This window comes from Prionailurus bengalensis, chromosome B2, assembly GCF_016509475.1.
Source record: "Prionailurus bengalensis isolate Pbe53 chromosome B2, Fcat_Pben_1.1_paternal_pri, whole genome shotgun sequence".
Classification (NCBI taxonomy): domain Eukaryota; kingdom Metazoa; phylum Chordata; class Mammalia; order Carnivora; family Felidae; genus Prionailurus; species Prionailurus bengalensis.
The window spans coordinates 32,470,483-32,497,265 of record NC_057349.1 but is presented as its reverse complement, the minus strand read 5'-3'; the positions used below and the strand labels follow the sequence as shown (position 1 = coordinate 32,497,265).

General features: G+C 47.2%; 1 long non-coding RNA gene across 2 annotated transcripts; it reads left to right on the top strand.

Moving 5' to 3' along the window:
* Positions 1-4,111: 4,111 nt before the first annotated feature.
* Positions 4,112-21,404, top strand: LOC122489427. Of its 2 annotated transcripts, XR_006298913.1 has the most exons (5): positions 4,112-4,258; positions 6,303-6,455; positions 8,231-8,398; positions 19,747-19,811; positions 20,364-21,404. It is a non-coding gene; the product is annotated as an uncharacterized LOC122489427 (long non-coding RNA). The 2 variants fall into 2 exon arrangements; XR_006298914.1 differs by lacking the exon at positions 19,747-19,811.
* Positions 21,405-26,783: the final 5,379 nt, after the last annotated feature.

Below are 26,783 nucleotides of genomic sequence, written 5' to 3'. Positions count from 1 at the left end.
CTTCAGATTCTGTGCGTGTGTGTGTGTGTGTGTGTGTGTGTGTGTGTCTGCCACTCCCTGTTCCTGTTCTGCCTCTCTCTCTCAAAAATAAACAATAAAACATTAAAAAAATTATTTATTTATTTATTTATTTATTTTATTTATTTATTTAAAATTTTAAGCGTTTATTCACTTTTGAGAGACAAAGAGAATGCAAGCCGGGGAGGGTCAGAGAGAGAGACAGAGACAGAGACAGAGACAGAGAGAATCTGAAGTAGGCTCCAGGCTCTGAGCTATCAGCACAGAGCCTGACATGGGGCTCAAACCCACGAATCATGAGAGAACTGTGAGATCCTGACCTGAGCTGCAGTCAGATGCTCTACTGACAGAGCCACCCAGGTGCCCCTTTATTTTTTTAAATTAATTAATTTTTAAATTTATATCCAAGTTGGTTAGCATATAGTGCAACAATGATTTCAGGAGTAGATTCCTTAATGCCTCTTACCCATTTAGCCCATCCCCCCTCCCACCACCCCTCCAGCAACCCTCAGTTTGTTCTCCATATTTATGAGTCTCTTCTGTTTTGTCCCCCTCCCTGTTTTTATATTATTTTTGTTTCCCTTCCCTTACGTTCATCTGTTTTGTCTCTTAAAGTCCTCCTATGAGTGAAGTCATATGATTTTTGTCTTTCTCTGACTGACTAATTTCACTTAGCATCATACCCTCTAGTTCCATCCATGTAGTTGCAAATGGCAAGATTTCATTCTTTTTGATTGCCGAGGAATATTCCATTGTATATATATATACCACATCTTCTTTATCCATTCATCCACCGATGGACATTTGGGCTCTTTCCATACTTTGCCTATTGTTGATAGTGCTGCTATAAACATGGGGGTGCATGTGTCCCTTCAAAACAGTACACCTGTATCCCGTGGATAAATGCCTAGTAGTGCAAATTGCTGGGTCATAGGGTAGTTCTATTTTTAGTTTTTTGAGGAACCTCCATACCGTTTTCCAGAGTGGCTGCACCAGCTTGCATTCCCACTAACAATGCAAAAGAGATCCTCTCTCTCCACATCCTCGCCAACATCTGTTGTTGCCTGAGTTGTAAATGTTGGCCATTCTGACAGGTGTGAAGTGGTATCTCATTGTGGTTTTGACTTTCCTTCTTTATTTTTTGAAGATATTATTTTACTTTATTTTATTTTATTTTTTTGAAAGCGAGAGGGCGCGAGTAAGTGAGGAACAGAGAGAGGGAAAGAATCCCACAAAGGGGAGAGAGAGAGAGAGAGAGAGAGAGAGAGAGAGAGAGAGAGAGAAGCGGGGCTCGAGCTCATCAGATGCAGGGCTCGAATTCATGAACCGTGAGATCATGACCTGAGTCAACTCAAATGACTAACTGACTGAGCCACCCAGCCGTCCTTAAGATTTTACTTTTAAGTAATCTGTACACACAATGTGGGGCTCAAACTCACAACTCCGAGATCAAGAGTCTCACACTCCACCAACTGAACCAACCAGGTGCCCCCATTCTTTCCTTCTTTAGAAAGAGCAGCCTTGCTTATAGCCAGGCACAAAGCCATTTATGTAGACTCCATTTCCCAGCCTCCCTTATAGCTGGGATGGGCCAAATGATTAAATCATGACTGACTGGATGCAGGCAGGTGTTGGGTTCTAATGTGTGGGGGGGGGGGGGGGCGGGGGGGGGCTTCCTTTGCCCCTTTTCTTTCCAGCTGACTAGAATGCATACATGATGGCTGAGACTCCAGCAGCCATCTTGGACCATGAGGAGGAAGCTAATACTGGGGCCAGTAGAGCAATAAGACAAAAGGGGCCTGGTCCCTAACACTGCTATGCACACACCTGCCAACCTATGGGCTTCTCTTATGGGAAACAGAAATAAAATGTGATCTAATTTAAATCACTTATTTTGGTTTTTCTCAGAGTCCAACCAAATCCCATTCCAATCACATGGCCCCTACCGCCCTCTGGGGTCTCAGCTTGTGGCCCTTCACCTTTGCTCACTCTGCTCTAGCCATAGTGCCAGTTTTGAGTTTTTCCTCTGCTGTGATGCAGGGCCTTTGCACATGTTCTTCTCTCTGCCCAAAGCACACTCTTTTCCTGGCCATCTCCAACTCACCCTTCAAGCCTTAGCTGGGGTTTCACTTACTCAAGGGAAGCCTTTCCTGACTGCAGAGGCATACTTAGAGTATTTGATATCCAGAGTAGATTTTTTTTTGAAGATATCCCTCTTCTATACGTGATTTTCAATAATAATCATGACATGAATAGCAACCGTGACCAATAAAAATGCAGTGCAAATTTTCTTTTATTAAATTTCATACATATAATCATCATAGTAAAAAATAAAACAAATATTATAGTACAATAAAATGTTTTAAGCAATGGATTAATACCTTTTAATCAATGCATTTTTTGAGGAAAGGGAAAAATGTCTATTTACATCTATTGTGGTAATAAATGATAACACTGCATTTTCTGTTTTCTAGCCTTCTGCAGACATGTCAGACTCTGTCAAAACTGATCTTTGCAGGGCGCCTGGGTGACTCAGTCGGTTAAGCAGCCAACTTTGGCTTGGGTCTGATCTCATGGTTCATGAGTTCGAGCCCCACATGGGCTCACTGCTGTCAGTGCAGAGCCAGCTTTGGATCCTCTGTCCCCCTCTCTCTCTGCCCCTGTCCCCTCCCCCCCCCCGTGCTCTCTTTCAAAAATAAATAAAAAACATTTAAAAAACCCTGATCTTTGCATATTTTAAAAAATGTTTATTTACTTTTGAAAGAGAGGTGTGGGAGGGGCAGAGAGAGAGGAAGACAGAGAATCCAAAGCAAGCTCCAGGCTCAGAGCTGTCAGCACAGAGCCTGATGCGGGGCTTGAACTCACCGCGAGATCATGACCTGAGCTGAAGTCGGACACTTAACTGACTGAGCCACCTGGGCTCCCCTGATCTTTGCATATTTTTATGTTCAAGAAGTAGCTCAGATTGATCACATTTATCAATTTATCTTTGATCATAATTAACCAAAGAATATTTTCAATTAATTTTTATTTGGAAATGTTCTTTCTCACCCGAAGCAATAGACACACAAATAATTAGGGAGAGCCTTAAACATAAGGATGTTTGGTGGAAATTCAGAAAAAATCCATTTCAACAAGAAATTCCAGAAATTGTGGTATTGTCCACATGTAGTTCTTCAGGATCGATTCTAGCAGCTCTCAGATAACTTCCCTAAGTTGAAAAATTTTAAACAAATAGGAACTCCAAATGGTCACATAGAACTATGCTACCAATGTTTATTCCAAACGGACTGTTTAAATGAAGGACAGTGCAACAGGGATTCGAGACACAACATTCCTCTGAAGTGAGCATGAACAATTCTGCATCCACATGACCGCGGGTAGCTGGTCCCGGGAGTGGCTCAATGACTGGGAATTGTCCCAATTAATTTCCAAGCAGAATACAATGTTTTTTAAGGGATAAGTAATGAAAATGTACTAATTTGAAACTTACATGTATATTACTAAAAATTAACAGTAACGGAAACAATCGCTGAGGTCTTAAACCAACAACAGAACCTGGGGGGAGGACACTGTTTAGAATTGCTGGTATGCAGTGATAATAAAAAGCAGACTCACTTTTAGTGGGTTCTTATTGTTTTAAAATTTGGTACTGACGACACCCCTTCTTGCTGCCTGCATCGGGGCGGATGCTCCCTCCCCCCACCCTCGGGTGTCCTGCTCGGTAAGGCTCCTTCCATGTCCCTTTGAGAGGCACTTACCTTAATTACATGTGCGTCTGTGTCATGACTTTGTCATCTGTTCCCCGCTAGCTTGTCTGCTCCTCGCGGGCAGTCACCATCCTGCTCGTGGCTGTGCCCCAGGTCCCCGCCAAGTACTCGGCGCCCACTAGGGCCCCAGCACACAGCTGTTGAACAAATGTAGGTGAGGAACCTGGTGCAGAGTATATACTTAATAAAGGGTAACTACATTCACTGTTTCCTGCAGTGTGTTTAGAGCCTGAAACGTAATAGATGTTTGAACGCCGCCACATTTAACATCAGGAAAATGCTGCCTGACTTTTGAAGCATGGATTTTCTCTTCCCCAAAAGTCATTCTCAGAGGGCAGCAGTCACATCCGCTTCATCTCTGGGATCCCTCGAACACCAGCAGAGGATCTGGTACAAAATAGGAGCCGATGAATATCCAATCAGCAGGGTTTATTGAGGATCTGCTACACACCAGGAATATTCTTTCATGGGTATGGTTTCTAGCAGTTACAACCCCCCGGGGTGGGCACGAGTGCTTTCGCTTTACAGATGAGGACAGTGAGACCCAGAGAGGTTAGAGGACTTGCCCAAGATCACACAGCCAGTAAGTGCAGAACCAGCTTTATTCCAGGTCTGCCTGGGCTCTAAAGCTCCTCTTCTTTCCAGGCCTCCTGGTTCCCCAACAGGGTGTGTGGGCCGGGAGGGAGGTGGCTGCAGTTCAGGGGTAGATTGGGTGGGGGTGGGGAGCCTGTCCTTCTTCAGGCTGCAGGAGCCTGGGCTTCAGGTTAGGCATGTGCCAGGTCCCTGGGATGACTCCTGGCCCCGCACAGTGGTGAGCACTTCTGGTCCTTCCGTGGGGTTGAGGCGCCCCTGCACAGATGGGGTGGCCCTGACTGAGGGTTTGGGGCTGGGTGGCAGACGTGAGGTCCACTGTCAGTGAGCTCCCACCATCGAGAGCTGTGCAGCCTGGGAAAGGAAGGTGGAGAATGGTTGGTGATAGGAGCATCCCTGTAAAAGATTAGAAATACTAAGTCTGGCCCAGAGCTGGGCACAGGCAGAATTGGGCACCTGAGGTGCTCTGCCAACGACAAGGTCTTCTATTTCTCCTCCATGTTCTATTCCCTTGCTCTCCCTTTTACGATCCAGGAGGAACACGGCTCACCCCAGGGGTTCTGTGGGGTGGGTGGGCTGCACACCTGATGGGGGCACCTTCAGGACCCCGGATATTGCTGGTGCACGCGTCCAGCCTCCAGGTCGCCCTGGACCGAAGCGGTCCCTAGGCTCCTTCCACGAGGATGTCCCGACAGCTGCCCCGCTTCCCCCGCCTCCTCTCCGGCCCGCGGCCCACCGGCCAGACTCTGCTGTGAACCGAGGCCCGGGTGCGGACGAGCCGAGGGGACCCCGGCCGGCGCGGAGAGAGGAAGAGCTATGAAACCGGGCTGGGGCTGGGTTTGGGCGTCTCACGCGGTTTCCTGGCGCCACCTCGTGGCTGTGGTCGGCGTTGCCGCGCCTGCTCTGAAGGGGCTCCAGGCTCGGGGCGTCTGGCTGGGGTTGGGACACTTTGGGCTCTTGGGCTGTGACACTGAGGCGAATCCCCACCTCTGTTCCTGTCCTTTGAGGACGAAACAAGGCTCCGAGGGCCCCTGAGGCCTGTGGCAAGCCGAAGGGTGGGGAAGGAAGCACTGAGAGGTCCAGTCTAGAGAGGCAGGGATTGGGGGTGACCCTCCCTGGGGCTCAGGAGGGGAACAGTGCCCCACTACCTGCATGATAGCTCTCTTGACCACGAGTCTAATCCCATAACCTTTCTAGATGTTCATGTGTGGCCCAGGTGAGATAACCTGGGTTGGAGAGGGCATCGTCCACTCTCTCCTGATCATTGAGGGCAGGTGCGGGGAGCTGGGGCCACAGCCCAGGCCCCAACTCTTGTCTGGGACCAGAACTCAGGGTGTGGCTGCGGAACAGAGACAAGTTCCCTGGGCCTGGCCTGCTCACCTGTGGCGCTTCCAGCTCCAAGGCAGCTCCCGTGTCAGCACGACTGTGTCCATCCATTGCCCTGAGACATCTCCAGGCCCAGCAGCCAAGGGCAGCAGGGCAGCAATGTGGGAGACCCTGGGCCCCGCAGGACTCCTCACAATACCCCAGGACCCTCGCCAGCAGTGCCCACGGCTGCTCTGGTGCTCAGGGAAGTCCAGGAATGCCCCTTGGGAGAGGGTGTGGCCATCTATTGGACTGCTCTGCCTTAAAGCCCCCAAGGTCCAGGGGTCAGCCCTGTAGCTCACCTGGCTGGCTTGACTTCTTGCAAACTCCCGCCTCAAACTTTCCATTTTAGGTGCACTCACCTATGTTCCTTTGCATACCAGCTTCTGGGACTTCATGACTTCTGGGCACATTCTTCTCTCCACTCTTTAATTTCTGCCTCAATCAAAAGAAAATCTTAGAAAATTTTATCAGGCAGGATTTGCACGTGCAGAAATGAAAATGGTAGTCAGTATACACAGTAACAGAAGCCCGAGAAGGGCTGTCTATTTTTGGCAGGTGACAGCTTCCAGGGAAGGTCAGCTGAACAGAGCCTCTGGTCACAGTCTGCCTTCGGCTCTCCTGAGAGGGGACTGGAGCCTCTTCTGGAGAAGCCGGTGAGGTTATGAATGGGTCCTGAAAGCCTGGGGCTCCCAGCAAGTCGATGGCGAGGTCTGTGCCTGTGTGTATATGTATGTGTGCATATGTATGTGTGTAGGTGTATATGTGTGCCAATGTATATGGGGGGAGTGGGCTCCTCTGGATTTCTGCTTCTCAGTTGCCACTTGTTCAATCATGAGGTCAAAGCATGAGGGTTCCCAGCTGACAGAGGTGGTTGTGCCTGGGGGAGCAAGAGGAAACTCATCAGCAAAGGATCAAGAGCATGTGGAAGCTGGGCCAGGCTGCCCTTTTCCCTATGTCATATTTTCTATAGTCAACACTCACTATTTTACCTAGGGGCGTATAGCCTATAATTCATTTTATTTTATTAAAACAAGTTTTTTAATGTTTATATTTATTTTTGAGACAGAGAGAGAGCATGAGCGGGGTGGGGGGTGGGGGAGCAGAGAGAAAGGGAGACAGAGAATCTGAAGCAGGCTCCAGGATCTGAGCTCTCAGCACAGAGCCCGATGCGGGGCTCGAACCCACGAACCATGAGAACATGACCTGGGCCCAAGTTGGACGCTCAGCCGACTAATTTTATTTTAAAAGGCAGCAGAGGTATCTCATGTGGTCTGGCTGCCCTCTCTCTGCCGGGTGCTCGGCTGGGACCCTGGGCTCTCCCTTCACCCTTCCCGATGTCCTTTCCCCTCCACTGTGATGGGCCCCCTTCTGTACCCCACATCATCCATGGTTTACCCCTTCCTATCGGTGGGACACATCCCCTAACTTCCTGAGAAGGGCTGGTGGGAGGGAACCCTTTCAAGAATGTCTTTAGTTTACTCTCACATTTGATTGCTACTTTGGCTGGCTCCAGAATTCTGTGTGGGAAATCACTTTCCTTCAGAATGTTGAAGGCGACGAGGCGTTGGCTTCTTGTATCTAAGGTTGCAGTGGAGCGGTCGGAAGCCATTCTCGTTCCCGACCCTTTTTAGGAAAGTGACCTATTTTTCCTCTTTGAAAGCTCATAGAATATCCCTGTCTGAAATATCATGATGATGGGCGCTGGTGAGGGTCTATTTTTGTCCATTGTATTGGCACCTGACAGGCCATTTTAGTCTGGAAACTCCTATCCCTCACTTCAGAGAAATGTTCTTGAATGCTTATCTTTTTTTTTTTTTTTTTAATTTTAGAAACCGCTTTATTGGGATAAAATTCACATACCATACAACTCACCTATTCAAAGTGCACAATTCACTGGCTTTTAGTATATTCACCAAGTTGTGCGCCCACTACCACAATTGATTTTAGAACATTTTCATTACTCCACAAAAGATAGCCTATACCTCTTAGCTGGCACCCTTCCCTCATTCCCCCATCTCCTCAGCCGTGGGCAACCACTCATCTACTTTCTGTTTCTTTCATTAAAAAAAAAAAAAAAAAGAAGAAGAATTTATTTTTTAAGTCATCTATCCACTCAACCTGGGGCTCGAACTTACATCCCTGAGATCAAGAGTCGCACGCTCCACTGACCGAGCCTGCCAGGTGCCCCTCCTTTACGTTTTGATAGATTTGCTTATTCTGGACATTTACATGTAAACGGAGCCATACGATATATGGTCTTTGTGTCTGGCATGGCTTCAAGGTTCATCCTGATATTTCGTGCTGACATTTCATTTCTTTTTATGGCGGAATGATATTCCATTATATGGCTATGCCACCTTTTATTTCCCCATTCGTCAGCTGATGGACATTCGAGTTGCTTCCACGTTTTGGCTTTCTGATCAAATAATTTCCATCTTTCTGTTTTCTGTCTCTTTCTGTTCCCTCCTCTGCACTTCCTGCAGTTTGGGTGCTGACTTTCCTGAACGGGTCTTCCATTTGAGCAGGAGGAGATAGACGTTGGAGGGGGGACAGCGGGCAGAGAGAAAGGGCAGCCCGCCCTCCACTGTTTGGCAAACGTGTGTTTACCATGAGCGGACGCAGGAGCCTTGCCAAGGCCGAGGCCTCCACAGGTAAGGGGAGTCTGAAAGCATGGGGACCTGGGGTCGGAAGGAGCTGTAGGAGAAGGGATCCCTCCATCAGACTCCAGGCCCCCAGCAGCGCCCCTGAAGAAAGTTCACCTGCCCCCCTGGGACAGAGCAATGTCCCCTGGGACATCATGGTCTTGGTGTACCATAACTGCATCCCTTTGGGAGAAAAGACTGTCCCTTCCCACTCGCCTCTTCCCTGATGTCCTATTCTAGTGGTTTGGGGATGGTCACTTCCGGACTATTGAGCTGCCCCTCTGGGGAATGAGACACTTGCTAGATTCCCCCTCTTTCGGGCAGCCCTCCCAGATCACCTTGGAGCCCTCTTCTTGATGGGTCTGCAGTGGGGGCCGCGGTGCAGGTGGGAACTGGCAGAGAGGGAGAAGCCTCAACATCACTTTGCGCTGGGCTGGGGGTGGGGCTGCCCGCTGTCTTCTCACGGGGGACCCTGGGGGCTGTTTGCTCTGGGAGCAGCTTTAGAACAAGGGAGTAGAGTGCGCAAGTACCTGGTTTTCCTGGTTTTGCAGCTTTAGCAATTCCAGGGCAACAGGAAAGTCCCTGTCCATATCCTGGGCCTGCAGCCGGGCTCCTTACGGTCCAGCGCGCACACAGGTCTCTGGGATTTTGCCTGAGATTCTGCATCTCTAACAAGTTCCCAGCTGAGGCCTGTGCTGCGGGTCTGGGGACCACACTTTGAGAAGCAAAGCTTTAGATAATGTTGAGGGGCGTTCTGGGAAGAGCGGTATTACCTCAATCCCTAAAATCATAGTGGCTTAAACAAGTTAGAATTTTCTTCTCTCCATGGTCAGAAAGACCAAGGGTGAGCTTTTCAAGGCTGGTAGGCCAGCTGCACAAATGTGAGGGACCCAGGTTCCTTCTCTCCTGTTGTTTTGTCATCCTTAACATGAAGTAAAGTTACTTTCCCAGGGTCACACAGCCAAGATGTGGCAGAACTACTGTTTGAACCCACATCTTCTGGCTTTAAATCCCATGGTCTCGGGGCGCCTGGGTGGCTCAGTCAGTTAAGTGTCAGACTTCGGCTCAGGTCATGATCTTGAGGTTTGTGAGTTCAAGCCCTGCGTCGGGCTCGGGCTCTGTGTTGACAGCTCAGAGCCTGGAGCCTGCTTGGATTCTGTGTCTCCCTCTCTCTCTGTACCTCCCCCGCTCATGCTCTGTCTCTCTCTCAAAAATAAATATTAAAAAAAAATTTTTTTTAAAGTCCCATGGTCTCTGCTCAACCTTGTGTGATGAGTGATGGGCGGCCATCTAGGACATGCATCCAGTAGGAGTTCGTGGTCGTGGGGCATCAGGAGCAGGTGACTGTCAGGGATCCAGGCAGTGCCAGCAAGGCCTCTGATCAGATGAGCAATGGCTGGGTCCCGGGGACAGGGTGGGGACCCTGGGGATACTGGGGACTACCACAGTGTGTGTGGTGGGGGGAGTGGTAGTCAGAGAAACTGGGACTCCAGGCAGGGATGGAAATAGTGACCTCTCCCTTCCATCATCCCTGCTCTGACTAGCATCACCACAGGATCGTAGTACTTTTTGTTTTGCTTTTAATCACAAATTTTGAAATATTTGAAACATATGGAAAAATACAGAAAATGATGTAACAAATATCTATACTCTAACAAGGTTATTTGTTTGAAATATTTTGACTTATTCTGTATAATATGTATATATTTTAATTAAAACATTTTTAATGTTTATTTATTTGAGAGAGAGAGAGAGAGAGAGAGAGAACATGAGCAGGGGGGAGGCAGAGAGGAGAGACAGAATTCCAAGCAGGCTCTGGACCATCAGTTCAGAGCCTGATGCAGGGCTCAAATTCACCAACTGTGAGATCACAACCTGAGCTGAGATCAAAATTCAGACACTTAACCAACTGCACCACCCAGGTGCCCTTATATATATATAAAAAAAAAAAAAAGTCATGGAGAAAAACTGAAGCCCACCCTTGACCTCCTTTCTCCTTTCTCTGAAGTATTCTTTCCTTCCCAAACATGCTTGACAACTTACCAAATAAGTATATATCTGCAAACAATGTTGCTTTGCGTTAGAAAATTCTGCATGAATGACATCATCACATTGCATATCATTTTGCCAGTCGCTTTATCTCAACATGATGCTTCTGAGATCTATCAGTGCTGACTCGAACCCACTCCTTGTAATCTGCGTGTCCTTTATTTTCTGACGGCCACAATTTATCTACCTTCCTGCTAAGAATAGTTGCTCGCAGGAGTTCATGATTATAATCTACGCCGCAGAGAACCTTCTTGAACATGACTCCCTGGACACACAACACAGAGTTTCTCTGCGGTTGTCATCTGGAGGCAAAAATTTGGGGTCGTGATGTTTATACATCTTCAGCTTTACTAAGAATCATCCAACTATTCTCCAAAGTGGTAGCACGAATTTACGCTCCCACCACCAACTACAATTTCTGTCTCTTCACGTGCTCCACGAGGTGTATCAGTCTTTGCCAGCCTGTTGGGTGCAAACTGGTGTTTTCTTCTTGTTCGAATTTGCATTTCCTTCGTTACTAGTTAGCCTGAACAACTTTTCATGTGGACTGGCCATTGGTAGTTTCTTTCTTTGCAAGGCCTGTTTAGATCTTTGGCCTATCTTTCTTTTGGGCTATTTATCGTTTTCTTACTGGCGTGTAGGTGTCCTGGATAGCTTTTGTTGGTTACGCTGATTGCAGACATTGTTACAGCCCTCCGGTCATCTGATCCTGGACAGGGACTGAGGATCAGTGCCGGGATGGATTAGTGATGTCTGCCACAGGTGCGGGAGGGGAAGCCGCAAGGGCTTTGGGTTAAGGCAACAATGTGGAGGCCAGGTTATTAGAGAAGGGCCATTGAGGAAACTCCATCACAAGCAGAAGGCTCAGTAATGAGGCCAGAACAGGTCTAGACAAGTCAAGCCAGCAGGTGAGGCCCAGGTCACCAAGGCAAACCTCTAAATCTTTCTGAGAGACCTCTGAGATGCCCATGGCTAGAATTTCTCTAGCCCCTTAGAACTTCTCTCATTGAATTGAATTGGATACATGTATCCTTCACTAAGGGAGACTGCGGGAAAGTGTCACAACCGATATATTGCTGTATTTGTGGAAGGGATATTGTTGAGGATGCTTTTTTTAAAAAATAATTTCTTTTTAACATTTATTCATTTTTGAGATTGAGAGAGGCAGAGAATGAGCAGGGGAGGGGCAGAGAGAGACACACAAAATCTGAAGCAGGCTCCAGGCTCAACACAGAGCCTGACATGGGGCTTGAACTCACAGACCATGAGATCATGACCTGAGCCGAAGTCAGACGCCCAAGTGACTGAGCTACAGGTGCCCTGAGGATGCTTTTATTACATCACATGATGTTATCTCAAAGAGGACCAGGGAAGAAATCTCTCTCCCATGTTAGTACAGGAATGGCCAGCTTTCTTCTGAATAACCGTGTTGTATTTATGTTTTGTATCTGATGATGTTATTACTTCCCTTTTTGCTATGGCCACCAGGAAACTCACAGCCCAATCCAGAGACCCATGGAGTAACAGGGTACAAGATTAAGGCCACTTTACCCCAATTTTGCCTCTTATTTGATGCAACAAGTCTTGTTTTGCATGAGTTTTGTTTTGTTTTGTTTTTTGTTTTTTGGTTAATTAGAATCCTTTTGAGATGAGATGGGGTAAAAATAATACCCCCCTCACTCTGCCACTGCTGTATTGTCTTGGGGTATAACAAGGCCAGGGACTTGGAATGAGGGCTGGAGCTGAGAATAGGTGATGGGTGAGCTGCTGAGTGGTCCCAGAGAGAGAGGAGACAGGCCATTACACAGCAGTGGGAGCTGTTTTCTAAAACACCTGGGCCTGAGCGGTGCCACATTTCTGTATTTTTCAAAATAAACTTAAAATTGGCTTGGAGCCACTCCCTACCTGGCTGGCAGAACAACTGGCAGGGGCTATTATTGAGTCTCTATCCCTATTATATTAGCTCATGTGAGAATCTGGAGTTTCCCTGGTCCTTGTCCTTGTCCCTGCTGCCGTGGGGCCTGGTTCCTGACCGCATTAGGCACTGCTCCTCTGAGAGGGTCTTGACCACAGAGCCTGTGGCCGCTGTTTGCAATGCCCTGTCCTGTCCTGCTCTTGAGTTCCACGACATGCACGCCTTTGTTCTGGACAAAGTATGTTTGTATATTGAACCGTCTTGGAAGATGGAGATACTATCTCTCTTCAGAGCAGAGGGCAGGTTTGTTTACTGTCCCATATTTTCTCCTTCCAGGGCAAAGTTTGGGCAGATTTGCTTGTAGTTCCTTATAAAAGACTTGAGTTCGCTAAGCCTTGGGCTCCTCAGCTGTGATGCAGACCCACTGTGTGGTGGCACCCACTCGGGCTGCTTCACATCACCCCATGGGACTTGTGGGGCAAGAGGAACAGCGCAAACATGAAACTCACGATGCCCGCTCTGTTTTAAGTAATACAGTCCTTTGTCTCTGACCCACGAGTCTCCTGTCTTCTGCCAGTCTCCATGAAACGGTGGCAGGCTAGCTTGTTAGCTTGCAAGTAGGGCAAAGCCTCAGACTTTTCATAGCCTTTCCCAGGGTCCTAATAAGTACTACCTGTAGTGGCCCCATGACATGCCTTTTGGCTGCTTGAGCATTAAAAATGTTTTAGTTATGGTAAGAGAAATCCATATCACATGAAAATTATCATCTTAACCTTTCCAGCATCTTTTGACCACATTCCCTAAATTTGGAGAGGCCTGCCTGCTTCAGGAAGAAAGCAGAACCATGAGTCTTTCTCCCAACTAGAGCTCAGCCTCCGCCAATCAGATGCTTGTGAGGGGCTGTGAATGGCAGAAGGGTGGTAGGTGGGCAGGAGGGAGGCAGGCACCTTTCTTTTCTTTTTAATGTTTATTTATTTTGAGAGGGTGGGGAGAGCAGGGGAGGGGCAGAGAGAAAGAAAGAGAGAGAAACCCAAGCAGGCTCCATGCTGTCAGCACAGAGCCTGACGTGGGACTCAAACTCATGAACCTCCACATCATGACCTGAGCTGAAATCAAGAGTCAGACGCTTAACTGACTAAGCCATCCAGGTGCTCCCTGGAAGTCCCTTTCTTGGTGAGGACAGTGGTGAGCTGGACTCTGGCTCTCAGGGATGTGGTTGTAAGTGGCTGAGGTTCTGATGCTCAGCCCCAGGGTCAGTGGAGTGACTTTGGGCTCCTCACCTGAACTGGTCTGGACTCTCCCTGTCAGCATTCCCCCCATGTTCCACAGCTGTCCACACTTCCTTCATCCTTTCATTTCTGCTCTTGGGCAGGGCGGCTTCCTATTTGGAAGCCAATAAACAATGGCTTCCTCATTGTATATTTGTGACTTCTCTTTCTCTTGGTCAATCTCACCAAAGGTTTGCCAATCTAATTGGTCTTTTCACAGAACCAATTTTGACCTCATGGATTTTCTCTCTCTTGCATTGTTTTCTGTCTATTAATTTCTGCTCTTATTTTTGTCATTTCCTGACTGCTGCTGTTTTTGAATTTATGTGGCTGTTCTCTCTGTAACTTGGACAGTTAATGTGTTATTTTCAGCCTTTCTTCTTTTTCAAGCTTTCAATGTGTTATGTTTTCCTCTTCTCATTGTTTTCACTGTATCCCCCAAGTTTTGATTAGTTTTCATTGTTTATTGTAAAATATTTAAAATTTACTGTTAATTATTTGACACATATGTTATTCTCGAGTATTGTTTTTCAAAATCTTTTATCATGGAAAACAAATACATAAAAGAGAAGAGAATATATAATGAACCCCTAGGTACCTACAGCCAGGTCCAATTGTGAACATATGGCCATTCTATTTTCATCTATAGTCCCATGTGCTCTCCCAACTCAAACCTCGTTTATTTTGAGAGTGTGTTTTAAATGTATGGAAAATTTTATTTATTTTTTTGGTTAATGAGTAATGATGTAATTACATTGTGGTCAGAGACTACAGTCTTCATGATACTGAATTGTTAATGTTTCTTGAGACTTGTTCTATGATTACCATGTGGTCATTTTGTGTGAATATTCTATGTATTCTTGAGTGTATCTATTTCATGTGCAGGCTGGTATACATGTCCATTAGATCAAGTTTGTTAATTCTGTCATTCAAATCTTCTATACCCTTGCTGGAGTTTTTGTCTTCTTGATTTGTTAATGATTGAAAAAGGTCTATGAAGTGTTCTGTCATGATAGTGGATTCTTTATGTCTCTTATGGTTCTGTCCATTTTTTCCCCCATATATTTGAAAGCTAATTAGGTGTTTAGAGTTGTTATATCTTCGAACCAATTTGACTTTTATCATTATATAATGATTTTCTGGATCTCCAATAATGTATTTTATCTTAAAAGTGATCTTGTCTGATATTAATAAAATTACGCTAAGTTTTTTGTGGGGGGGTGTTAATATTTGCTTGCTATATTTTTTTCATCCTTTTACTTTCAACCTTTCTTTGTCTTATGCCTTATAGGTGTCTTTTGTGAGCAATATATAGCAGGATTTTAAAAAATCCATCTGTAGATTAACAGAATGTGTTGTTGAACAATATATTAATGTCCTTCTTGAGTAATGCAACCCTTTGACACTGGTTATCCTCTCCTGCCTGACCTAATTTTGTTCTGTACTTCAGGTCTGTCCTTTTTGATTGGCCCCCTCAAACTCTACCTTATTATTATTTTATAGGGTAGGGTTTGTTTGATTTCCCCCCACATGTTCCTCATTTGATTTGCTCACTGTTTCCTCATGCATTTCAGCCTCCTCTTCTGGGATCATTTCCCTTCCTCCTGAAGTACATCCCTTAGTGTAGGTCTGATGGTATGCACTCTGGTTTGATTTTGTTTGGAACTTTTGAACAATTATAACATATAACCCATGTATAGAAAGGTGCACAAGACAACAATAGAATAATTATAAAATTAACACTAGACCCCCAATATGTTCCTTTTTAAATCATGCCTCAGTAACTATCCTTTTATGTTAATCATACCCTTGCTTTTCCTTATAGTTCCACTGATATATAATCTGATATAACAGAGGTTAGTTTTTGCCTACTTTGGACTTTATGCTGGTGGAACCATACTGCACATGTTCTTGTGTGTTTTTCTCTCAGCATATGAGAACTGTATATGAGTATACAGTTCTAGGTTGTTGCATGTAGGTACAACCCACTCATTTTTATTGTCATATTGTATTTTACCATATAATTGTTTAAATGTTTATTTATTTTTGAGAGAGAGAGACAGTGCAAGCAGGAGAGAGGCAGAGAGAGAGGGAGACACAGAATTCAAAGGAGGCTCCAGGCTCTGAGATGTCAGCACAGAGCCTGATGTGGGGCTTGAACTCGTGAACCGTGAGATCATGACCTGAGCCGAAACCACAAGTCAGGTGCCTAACTAACTGAGCCACCCAGGCACTCTGGAATGTGTACTTTCTTAGTGGATTTATGTTGTTCATCACTTCTGGAGACTGCACAGTCATTATCTTTTTAAATATTTCATTTCCTCCTTTTCTCTTTTCCTTCTTTCTGAGATTCTGATAAATATATGTTATATTTTCTTACTCTGTCCTCCATGTCTCTTAAAATCTCTTTTAAACTCTTCATTTTCTTGCCTCTCTGTGTGTGCTGTTTACCAGGTGATTTCTTTGGTTATAGCTTCAGCTCACTAATTCTCTCTTCAACTGTCTCTAATATCTTTTCAGTAAGGTTTTTGATTCCAACCTTTATATTGTTCGTTTCTTTTTTTTTTAATTTATTTTTGAGAGAGAGAGGGAGAAAGAGTGGGGGAGGAGCAGAGAGAGAGGGAGACAGAGGACCTGAAGCGGGCTCTGCACTGACAGCAGAGAGCCCAACACGGGGCTTGAACGCCTGAACCGTGAGATCGTGACCTGAGCTGAAGTCAGATACCTAACTACTGAACCACTTAGGCACCCCTATTGTTCATTTCTTGAAGTTCCATCTTAAAACCCATCTGTTCTTTCCTAGTTTTTTTTTGTCGAGTGGCTTCTTTGTGACTGCATGTTTTATTTCATAAATGTATGTTTTATATATTTTTATCTGAAAATCCTTTGATCTTCAGTCTTTAGGTATCTAAACCTGGAGTTCATTGTTTTTTGCTGCCTCACAGACACAGTAACTTGCCTCCTCATGTGCCTGCGATCTTTGTGAGCTCATTGTTGGTTTCAAATTGGTAGGAATCCTGTAGGTCTCGGTCGAGGATTGGGGATGCAGCCCTGCAGACGGCATTTGCTTTTCCTCTTCTGCTGGTACCAGGAAGCGCCATGATCTGGGGTTACTTCCTCTCGCCTTGAATGAGGGACTCCAACACTCCCCTTCCCTGTTTTGGGCTTGGACCAAGCCTCAGTTTCCCAGTAACAGGAGGAAATTTATCTGGCTGCCTGCTGCCCCAGCCCTGGCCAGCCCCCGGTCCCTTATCCCAGAGGGGGTGTGCTTAGGGACATCCCCTATCTCTTGTCAGATCAGTTACATTTCAAATAAATATGTTTTTCAGAGTTCAGCTGTTCTCCTCAGCCGTGATGCTATAATGCCAGAAGCAGAAGATTCCTTATAGTCTCTAACAATTTCCTTTTTATGTAAACCACCCCGTATGGGTTCTGTTGCCTGCACTAAAGGCCACATATTAGGAGTGCTTTTCCCCTGGTATAAAGTGGTCATCTACCTTTTTGTCCACAAGAAGAGCAGCCCCCTCTTTTGGAGAACTAGTGGTTTCTCTCCCAGCCCAGTCACATGCCCTGTAATTACGGAACTCGGTCCCTCAGACTACAGGGTGGGTCACATGACCCAAGGTCGCCAGTTAGAGTCCTTCCCTGGGGATTTCTGAATTTGAGTGGAGGCGAAGCTTCTTCCTCTTGGGGGCATCATAAGGGTGTGAGCTCAGTAAGGCTGCAGTCTTATTTCCCATGCGTGGGGATAAAGCCTGCAGAGAACGAAGCCAAGGTGCTGAGGGACAAAAGAAGATGCAAGAGACAGTGGGAATCATGTTACTCCTGTGCTATCTGTGGTCTGACCGCGTAAGCCAACACATCTTCCCGTGCTGCTCAGGTTTTCTGCCTTTTACATTCTAGCCTCTTATGTGGTGAGGTGATAGATGATTATTACTTTGTTTTCTGCCTTCTTGTGTTTTAAAAATGCCTTACCATCTGGGGGGACCCGGGTGGCTCAGTCGGTTAAGCGTCCGACTTTGGCTCAGGTCATGATCTCACAGTTGGTGAGTTCGAGCCCCGCATCCCTGGAGCCCACTTTGGATTCTGTGTCTCCCTCTCTCTCTCTTCCCCTCCCCCGCTCGTGCTCTATCTCTCTCTGTCTCAGAAATAAATAAACATTAAAAAAAAATTTTAAATGGCACAAGAACAGACCTTCAGATCAATGGAATTGAATAGAGAATCCAGAAGTGGACCCATAAACATATGGGCAACTAATCTTTGACAAAGCAGGAAAGAATATCCAATGGAATAAAGACAATCTTCTCAGCAAGTGGTGCTGGGAAAATTGGACATGAAGCGACATGAAGAATGAACCTGGACCACTTTCTTACACCATACACAAAAAATAAACTCAAAGTAGATGAAAGACCTCAATGTAAGACAGGAAGCCATCCAAATCCTCGAGGAGAAAGCAGGCAAAAACCTCTTTGATCTTGCCTGCAGCAATTTCTTACTCAACATTGTCTCCGGAGGCAAGGGAAACAAAAGCAAAAATGAACTACTGGGACCTCATCAAAATAAAAAGCTTCTGCACAGCGAAGGAAACAATCAGCAAAACTAAAAGGCAACCGACAGAATGGGAGAAGATATTTGCAAACGACATATCAGATAAAGGGTTAGTATCCAAAATGTATAAACAACTTACCAAACTCAACACCCAAAAAACAAATAATCCAGTGAAGAAATGGGCAAAAGACATGAATAGACTCTTCTCCAAAGAAGACATCCAGATGGCCAACCGACACATGGAAAAATGCTCAACATCACTCATCATCAGGGAAATGCAAATCAAAACCGCCATGAGATACCACCTTACACCTGGCAGAATGGCCAACATTAACAACTCAGGCAACAACAGATGTTGGCGAGGATGCGGAGAAAGAGGATCTCTTTTGCATTGTTGGTGGGAATGCAAGCTGGTGCAGCCACTCTGGAAAACGGTATGGAAGGTCCTCAAAAACTGAAAATAGAACTACCCTACAACCCAGCAATTGCACTACTAGGCATTTATCCAAGGGATACAGGTGTGCTGTTTCGAAGGGACACATGCACCCCCATGTTTATAGCAGCACTATCAACAGTAGCCAAAGTATGGAAAGAGCCCAAATGTCCATCGATGGATGAATGGATAAAGAAGATGTGGTATATATATACAATGAAGTATTACTCAGCAATCAAAAAGAATGCAATCTTGCCATTTGCAACTACGTGGATGGAACTGGAGGGTATGATGCTAAGTGAAATCAGTCAGTCAGAGAAAGACAAAAATCATATGACTTCACTCATATGAGGACTTTAAGAGACAAAACAGAAGAACATAAAGGAAGGGAAACAAAAATATAAAAACAGGGAGGGGGACAAAACAAAAGAGATTCATAAATATGGAGAACTGAGGGTTACTGGAGGGGTTGTGGGAGGGGGGATGGGCTAAATGGGTAAGGGGCATTGAGGAATCTACTGAAATCATTCCTTCACTACATACTAACTAATTTGGATGTAAATTTTAAAAAATAAAAAAATAAAGTTAAATTACAATGTTAAAATAAAATTTAAAAAATTAAAAAAATGCTTTACCATCTAGATATTTTAAAAAATAAAACAGCTTTATTATTATTATTATTATTATTATTTTAAGTAGGCTTCATGCCTAGCATGCAGCCCAGTGTGGGGCTTGAACTCACGACAGTGAGATCAAGACCTAAGCTGAGACCAAGAGTTGGATGCTTAGTCAACTGAGCCACCCAGGTGCCCCCTAAACTAAGATATTATTAAAAAAATCCTTGGGGGAGCCTGGGTGGTTCAGTCAGTTGAGCACCAGACTTTGGCTCAGGTCATGATCTCACGGTCATGGGTTTGAGCCCCACATCGGGGTCTGTGCTGGCAGCTCAGAGCCTGGAGCCTGCTTTGGATTCTGTGTCCCCCTCTCTCTCTGCCCCTCCCCCACTCACACTCTGTCTTTTTCTCTCTCTCTCAAAAAGAAATACATATTAAAAAAATTAAAAAAGAAAAACCCTTGCATTCACTTTTTTGGTGAAGCAAATAACCTCACCCTAATTGGTTTTTGTGAAATGAAATCTCCACAGGTTAGATTCAGCTAAAGCAAGGACCCGTCCAGTGGGCAAGGACTCGCGTGTCCATTCTGTTAATGGTGAGTGGGACACATACCTTCCCCAAGAAAAGCAGCCTGGCCTTGGTGATGCCAAGTGTCTGTGGTGGCCCTGATGATGGGGCAGTGACTCTGGGGCTCCCTGCCCCTGGTGCCACCCCCTGGGGCCTCTGCCTGTGAGGCCTACACTCTGCCTGGAGTGTAACATTTGAGGGGCTGTCTCAGTCGGCTGGTGTCCTCGGCACCCAGCACTAAACTGGCAAGAATTTTTTTTTTTCCCCACCCGGCCACCCGAGAAATGTTTTGATGAAGTGAGCTAATCCAGACCTCAGATTCTCAGTCAGGCATCCCATATCCTTCTTTGACTGGTTCTGACACCAACGAGCCGTGTGGTCTCGAGCAAGCCTCAGTTTCCTCTTCTGCAACGTGGGCTTCATGCTTGGTCTTCTGCAGGGTTGTAAGGATTAGACAGAGTACAGAGCCAACATGGAATGAATTACGTTGACGGGGGAGGAGGAAGGCCTCGAAGGCGGGGGCTGACAACCTCGGGATGGGAACAAGGATGCTGAAAGGCACTTTTCCTGTTGCACTTAGGAATCAGAGTTGGGACGAAGGAAGGAGGAAGCATTTGGCTTCACATTCTAGAGAAAGAAGACCCTACTGGGCTGCAGACTCCCCTCCACGGGCTGTTGGAAAGCGGCTGGACCTCTTCTGCTTCTCCCCAGCCACTCTGCCACTCTGCCAGTTCCCAGTTACTAGCAGGGACTGTGCAGTCACTGAAACCAGCACCCTGGGGAGGCCCAACTCTGGACACCAGCCACACAGAAAGGAGACGCCGACACCCCAAGGAGGCGATTACGCCAGGGGGGCAGCGAAACACAGAGCCTCTCGTCTCTCCTCTCCCTCTCTTGCCACACAGCCTTCTCCCGCCATGAGCGTTTGATTAGCTGTGAGGTGTTTACCTTGTCACTAGATGGAGCTGGGAACTGGGTCTTTTTGTATCTGAAAGTCACCAGAAAGCCACAGGACTTGCCAAGATGGTCGGAAGGGATGGGAAGAGGAGGCTGAAGGTTGGATTTAGGGGAAAATGGCTACACCCCCGCCCTTCACTGAGCTGAGCACCTTGGGAGCCAGTGACCAGAGCAGCTTCCCCGAGGGCACCCATTCTGTGTCCGGAGAGCCCAGCTGTGCAGGGGCCCTCGGTGAGGGGCGACACAGAATCCAAGGGAGGAGTGGCTCCCGGAGTGAGGCTCAGCCCTTGTCCTTGCTGGATACCAAGTGGCAACTGCTGTTGTCATCAGGGAGCTCTCCTAGGTTGGCAATGCCATCCAGGAAGTGCTATCCCGGGGGGCCGCCCTCCCTCCTGCCCTCCTGTTCTCCCTCTCCAGCGTCAGGCCCCGGGCCAGAGGGAGCCGACAGCAAAGGTCCTTGGAACCCAGAGGAGCAAATCCCCTGGACTCAGTGAGGAGTTGGGAGGTCCGGGCCAGGGTGGAGACACAAGGCGGTTCTGAGTCCAGACCTGGCTGAGGGCACAAGTTCAGGAGGCAGCAGGGTGGTTTCCCATGCTGCTTTTGTAAGGCCTTGTAACTTAAGCCCCCAGTCTGCAGAGTGAATAAAGGCGGACCTTTTTTCAGAGGTGTGTACACCGGGTGGAAAATGTTCCTGAAGACAACCTTCCTGAGCCCCGGTCTCCTCGGAGAAATGAGTTGTGAGGGATAACGAAGTAGTGCACAGTGCCTGGGACGCTGTAGGTGCTCAATAAATGGCAGGTTTTTATTCTACCTCCTCCCTTCACACCTGCCGCCTTCCTAGCACCTTGATAGGAAGGAATAGGCAGAAAGGAGAACCGACAGGCTTGAAATGACCAAAAGGGGTGTGGGAGCGCCCTCTGTTGGTCAGTAGTGGAAGGTGGCAGAGGGGGCTGCCCCGACCGCTAGAGAAACGGATCCAAGTCTTCCAAGGGCCCAGCGTGGGGGCCAGCTGAGGTCGGAGCTGTCCCATCCACTGTCCTGAGATCCCTCATGGGGAGGAGAGGGGCAGCTTCTGCCTCTGTAGGGACAGGTATCAGTAGCCACCCGTGCACATTTGCAATGGCAGGGACACCCAGCCCCCAAACCTGACATTCGCACTGTGAGGGTCTCCGGGCTGCGCCAGCGCTCACTGCCGACGTGGGTGGAGGAAGGCGGTGCGCGAGGTGAGGGAGGAGGCTCCGCCTGGGCCCGGAATGCCAAGGCGCCTGGTCTCAGACGGTGGCTTTCCCTCTCCAGCCTGTTTTCTCCCCCACCAGCTAGATGCCCCCCGCCACCTTCGAGATTACAGTGGTTGGCCTCAGCCTCCTACTCCATCCACGGCTTCCCAGTGAGAAAGAGATGTTCACTGCCGCCTGATAGCTGTTTTTCAGAACAGTTAAGTGACTTGGCCAAGGCCAAGCTTTGTGGTTGTCTCGGATCCAGGGCCCATGCTCCAAGGCCTGCGTTCTTCATGCTGCCTCTCACGGAGAGCCTCCCCTCTGCCCACCACCCACCACCAACCCCCCCGCCCATCTTTGGCCCTGCCCTGCCAAGTACTCCTCCCTGCTGCTCCCTTTGTCTTTGGCCCTCTTGGCTTTGCGAATAGGAAGGAACAGAAGCCCCCTTCTGGTGGTGCACAGAGAAGTCTAGTTAAGGGAAGGGAGGGACAGACACGGCCAGGCCTCAGGAAGGGAGCTCATTTCTTCCTCCTTCTTCCCTATGACACGTGGGAAACATCCCCCAGTTCACGAACTGTAGGTCTAGACACACCATGAGAGTCAGACTCTCTTTCTCTCTTGTCCAAGTCCCTGGGAGAAAACGTCAGGCTGGGTGCGAGCCCACTGCTATGTGTGTGTGTTGGGGGGAGGGCAGGGGAGACAGCCCCAGAGTGCTCACCACAACAGACTTCTCCGAGGTCTGGAAGCCTCCTTCGTCTGCCTGGACGGCTCCCACTCACCCTGTAAACTCACCTTCCCTGACTTCACCCTGGGCCCAAGCCTGGCGCTTTTCCTCGGGGTTCCCAGGGTATGCTGCCGCATGGTGGACAATGACTGCTCAGAATCTCAGGGCGCCTGGGTGGCTCAGTCGATTAAGCATCCAACGCTTGATCTCAGCTCAAGTCTTGATCTCAGGGTTGTGAGCTCAAGCCCCACGTTGGGCTCCACGCTGGGTGTGGTGCCTACTTAAAAAACAAACAAAAACCAAAAACCACACACACACAATCTCCCTGCTCTAGGAACTCCTTCCATAACACGTATAGCAGCCATGTTCTTTAAAAACATTTTTTTAAGTTTATTTATTTTTTTTATTTAAAAAAAATTTGTTTTTAACATTTATTTATTTTTGAGACACAGAGAGACAGAGAATGAACAGGGGAGGGGCAGAGAGAGAGGGAGACACAGAATCTGAAACAGGCTCCAGGCTCTAAGCTGTCAGCACAGAGCCCGACGCGGGGCTCGAACTCGCGGACCGTGAGATCATGACCTGAGCTGAAGTCGGATGCTTAACCAACCAAGCCACCCAGGCGCCCCTTAAGTTTATTTATTTTTGAGAGACAGAGACAAAGCCTGAGTGAGGGAGGGGCAGAGAGAGAGGGAGACACAGAATCTGAAGCAGGCTCCAGGCTCTAAGCCCAACGTGGGGCTCGAACTCACGAGCCATGAGATCATGACCTGAGCCAAAGCCAGACCCTTAACTGACTAAGCCACCCAGGCGCCCCTTGGGGCTATGTTTTTTTTTTTTTAAATTTTTTTTCAACGTTTATTTATTTTTGGGACAGAGAGAGACAGAGCATGAACGGGGGAGGGGCAGAGAGAGAGGGAGACACAGAATCGGAAACAGGCTCCAGGCTCCGAGCCATCAGCCCAGAGCCCGACGCGGGGCTCGAACTCCCGGACCGCGAGATCGTGACCTGGCTGAAGTCGGACGCTTAACCAACTGCGCCACCCAGGCGTATGTTTTAAAACTACCACAGAAACTTCATAAATTTAACGCCGATACACTAGTATTACCTAAAACACAGTCTCTACTTGAGGTTGTCCCAATAATGCCCTTTGTAACTCTTTTTTTTAAAGTTTATTTATTTAGTTTTAGTAATCTCTACACTCAACGTGGGGCTTGAACTCAGTACCCCAAGATCAAGAGTTGCATGCTCTTCCGACTGAGCCAGCCAAGTGTCCCCTTAACTCTTTTTTAAAAATCCGGGAACGAGTCAAGTTCATGTAGTGCATCTAGTTGTCAGGACTCTGGTATCCTAGGACGCTCCCCAAGCATTTTGTCTTTCACGACAGTGCCATTTTTGAGCTGTCTTGTAGAATATGCTACGTACGGTCCACATTTATCTAGTGGTCTCCTCATGAGCAGATTCGGGTTCAAGTAATCCTGGAGAGAACACTACCTAGATGGTATTGTGCCCTCCCTGCAGCACACCTGGGCCTCATAATGTCAGTTTGTACCTTCTTCCCTGGGAATGCTGAGCTACCTCGCCAGGTAAGGTGGGGCCCACCATTTTCTCCCGGGGAAAGGCACTGTTCCTCTTTTGCTACGTTTTATTAAGATTTACCCCAGAGATGGCCATTCCACATCTTTTCTAAGTACTTGATATGCCCCTTCGATATGTAGATTATGTTGTGTTATTTCTACAAATAACATGGGTGGGTGATGGGTATTGAGGGGGGCACCTTTTGGGATGAGCACTGGGTGTTGTATGGAAACAAATTTGACAATAAATTTCATATATTGAAAAGAAAAAAAGAATACTTAGGTCAGGGATATCTGGGTGACTCAGTCAGTTAAGCATCTGACTTCACTTAAGCATCTTGATATCATCAGGTCACGATCCCAGGGTTGTGGGATGGAGCCTCGTGTTGGCTCTGTGCTGAGTATAGAGCCTGCTTAGGATTCTCTCTCTCACTCTCTCTCTCTGCCCCTCCACCACTCGCGCTCATGTGTTCTCTTAAAAAAAAAAAAAAAAGAATATTCAGTCCAGGTTGGAGTGTTGTGTCAGAGTTTTCCTCCACCCAGTGGCGTTTTTCTGGAGGAAACTTCATTAGCTGAAATATTTTTCTTTTTTTTTTTTAAAAAATTATTGAATGGGCGCCTGGCTGGCTCCATCAATGGAGCGTGTGACTCTCGATCTCAGGGTCAGTGGCGAGTTTGAGCCCCCCCTTGGGTGTGGAGATTACTAAAATAAATAAATTAAAAAAACTTGAAAAAATGATTAAGGTATAGTTGACCCACAGCGTTACATCAGTGTCAGGTGTATAACACAGAGATTTGACAGTTCTGTACATTACTCAGTGCTCGCCATGGCTAAGTGGACTTGTCGACCACACATGGCTACAATATTATTGGCTGTATTCCCTATGCTGTACTTGTCATCTCTGTGACTTATTTATTTTAGGACAAGAAGTTTCAGCTGAAGTGTTTTGATTCTCATTTTCTGTGTTTTTCTTCCTTTCTTCTTCTTTTTTAATGTGTATTTATTTTTGAGAGAGAGACAGAGTGCGAATGGGGTAGGGGTAGAGAGAGAGGGAGACACAGAATCCGAAGCAGGCTCCGGGCTGCGAGCCGTCAGCACAGAGCCCGACGCGGGGCTCAAATTCATGAACTGTGAGATCATAACCTGAGCCGAAGTTGGATGCTTAATTGACTGAGCCACCCGGGCGCCCCTCGGTTTTTTCTTATAGCGGAACTGTATGGATGTTGTCTGCTCTGCATTTTTCTGTTCACTCTGAAGTATCTTTTTTTGGCGGGGAGGATCGATGTGTTTGTGGATTTGGTAATTCTTCTCGTTTCCATAAGCTTACTCCCTTCTCTCCATTCCCCAGCAAGGCTCCCAGAGCCACCTTCCCCTCCCCGGTCGCCCCTGTCACCCAGAACTGGTGCCTTTTCCAGACGGCTACTCTGGCCCCGCGCATTCAGCAACACCTTCCTTTCAATTCCAGCAGAAGCCAGTGCTCTGATCCGCTGGGCATCAGACCTATTCGAGGTATTTCCCACCAGGGCACAGCTCTCTCTCTCTCTCTCTCTCTCTCTCTCTCTCTCTCTCTCTCAGGATCATTTTATTTGTGTCCCCAAGCAGGTTCTTGCTGCCCTCTCTTCTTTTGCACGGAGTCTTCCCCTGACCTTCTCTACTCTGTGAGGTCCAGACCTTGTTCTGTCGTGTTCAGAGCTTGCTTTCTCTTCTCAGCTATAGACTGAAGTTCGCAGAGCTCTGTTTCCTGGTTATGCTGCAGGCCGGGGGGGCCCGGGGGCCTTTATCGCCCTCCTTGTTCTTCGGCACAGCAGAAGCACGTGTGCAGAGGTCTGGATTCTGGCTGCTGTCATTATCCTAAGGGAACCCGGAACCCGGCTCAGGTCTTAGTGAACTGGCAGTGGCCACTGGCAAGTTCCACAGGAGCTGCCAAGCCAGTTCCTGGTATTTATTTTTGTTCACGTTGGCCAGAGTTATTCTATTGCTTGCACCCAAAGAATCCTAGCTGTAACATCATGTTTCCGGCCACCTGGGTGGAGCTGGGTTGCAGGGAGAGGCAGATGGGAGCTGGAGGAGCTTCGGAGCCCTGATTTTAACCATCTCGAGGGCCCCAAGATGGGGTATTTCTGGGAACTGGGTGGCTTCATAATCCTGGGTATTTATTGACACTTTTACTGAAGTAAAACACACTTTCACGGAGTGAACACACCGATGCCATCAACATCCAGATGAAGGACAGAACATCCAAGTCCTCGGAAGCCCCCTCATGTCCCTTTTGGTCACCACCCCCCTCAAAGGTCACGCCGATACTCTGACTTCTCTCACTGTAGGTTATTTGTTCTGTGTTTATACTTTGTATGAATGGAATCACCAGAATCACACAGTATGTATACTTGGGTCTGGCTTCTTTTTGCTCAATATTATGACTGTGGGTTTCACCCACGCTGTTGAGTAGATTTGGGATCTATTTTGGGGATCCATCCAGCGCCTGTGGAACCACTCCCTTTATCTAAGGAGTAGAGTTGTGAC